Source organism: Mus caroli, unplaced genomic scaffold, assembly GCF_978045245.1.
Source record: "Mus caroli unplaced genomic scaffold, Mus_caroli_1 scaffold_14, whole genome shotgun sequence".
Taxonomy (NCBI): domain Eukaryota; kingdom Metazoa; phylum Chordata; class Mammalia; order Rodentia; family Muridae; genus Mus; species Mus caroli.
The window spans coordinates 83,104,817-83,106,976 of NW_028227269.1; positions in this window are offsets into that span (position 1 = coordinate 83,104,817).

A 2,160-nucleotide genomic window follows, 5' to 3' on the forward strand; every position below is an offset into this window, starting at 1 on the left:
CATCTTTAAGAGAACAAGCAGGAGCCCAGAGTAGTTGCTCACACCTTTAAAGCTCACACCTCTACAGGCTGAGTTCCAGGACAACCAGGGCTACAGAGAGAAACCCTGTCTTGAAAAAAAGATGGTTAAAAATCTTTCAAGGTATTTGGGAAGATCCATTGAGATGATGTGAAGAAATCCAGGAGGCTGGAAAGATGGCTCCGCGGTTAAAAACATGAGCTGCTCTTCCAGGGGACCTTCCCAAATGGTAGCTCAGAGTCATTTGTAACTCCAGTTCCAGGTGATCTAACGCCCTCTTCTGGCCTCCAAGGGCACTGCATGCACGTGCTGCACCGACATAAATGTAGGCAAAACATACAGATACATTAAATCAAAATAATCCAATCTAACAACTATTTTAAAAAGAAGTCCAAAACTTAACAAGGGTTCATTTATGTAAATTAAGTGTACGTCAAAGCCCTCTTGAAGGGACTGAGAGTTAGTTCACAAGTAGAATGTTTGCCTAACATGAACAAAGTCCTGTATTTGACCGAAGATGTGGAGAAAAGAAAAATCCCACCACCACCACCCCTTCCTGGCATCAGGCTCTTTACAGAACAAAGAGAGAAGACCTAGCCCAGCATCCGAGGATAGAAGGAAAGAGGCCGGCAAGGTGGGGTGGCCTACCCTCAAGCTCTGTGGGGAGGACTGTCCAGCACAAGGAAAGATGAAATTCACCCTCCAGGAACCTCAAATACACCAGAGCTGATTTGTAGTGGTACCGATGGTTCAAAACCAGCTCCTTCCCTTCCTGGCAGTTTCCACGATCTCTCAAAAATGTGTTGCTGACTGAGTGCTGGGTACTGACTCGAGGTCACAGAAGTTGGGGACAGGATCTGGCTTCAGCTAGGCTTAGGAAGCAGACAGGCATGGAGGCCACACTGACACAGCAAACTCCTACCCCCATCCCTCACTCCCCACCCCAGCTCCTGCCTGCCGAGTTACGGTGTTTTCTTTGTAGCAAGCGGGACAGGGCTCCTGAACTCTTAGCCGACTTCAGTGGAGTAACTGTGTTAAGAGGTTTGGCAGCCGTGAATGATAGCAGGAAGGGCTGTAATGAATTGAGCCCCCAAACCAGGTCCCATGCTAACTGTTTTAAGACTTCCACTCCAAGCCGGGCGTGGTGGCGCACGCCTTTAATCCCAGCACTCGGGAGGCAGAGGCAGGCGGATTTCTGAGTTCGAGGCCAGCCTGGTCTACAAAGTGAGTTCCAGGACAGCCAGGGCTATACAGAGAAACCCTGTCTCGAAAAACCAAAAAAAAAAAAAAAAAAAAGACTTCCACTCTGGGGCAGGAGAGATGGCTCTGCAGTTAAAAGCACTTGCTGCCTTCTGGAGGGGCCCACATTTTGTCCCCAGCACCCACATGGCAGCTCACAACAGTGTGTAACTCCAGTTTCAGGAGATCCAACACCCTCTTCTAACTTCTTCAGGCACCAAGCCTATATGAGACACACACACATACATGCAGGCAAACCCTCATGTATATATTTTTAATTTTAAAGAATACCACCCCCTTTCATCGTGGGCTCTGGTTTGACGAGGGCAAGAGCTAGATCTCCGCTCTGGACGCATCCCCAGTCAAGCAGGGTCTTCCTACGTGGTTTAGTCGTAGTGAATTCTCCCTGAGGCCTTATTTTGCAGTCTTTTAATGCTGAGTGTTTGGTAGGCAGATATTTAATCATAACGGTGACCCTGAGGGACAGGTTTTATCATCATCCCCATTTTGTGGCTGAAGAGACCAAAGGCACAGGGAGTCTGGATGGCTTTCCCAGTGTTACTAGGCAAACGCTAGAGCAGAGGCCAAAATGCATGCAGGCAGCCTAACTCTAACGCGTGCCCTTGACCTCTGTGTGGATTCAGGGTCAGGGAATGCATTTAGCTCTGGGTTGTCTGGTTGGTTGGCCTGTTTTGTGGTTGGATTGTTTTGTTTTGTTGAGGCTGATTCCGACCCTGGCCTTGAATTTGTGGCAATCCTCTTGCCTCAACTTCTCAAGCGTTGAGACTACAGACCTCCCGCCATGCCTAGATATAACTCTGATGTAGTTATTTTGCAGTTGAAGTGGCTAAAGTTAAATGGCTGAATCCAAGCAGAGCCAACATTTGAATCCACTGTGATCAG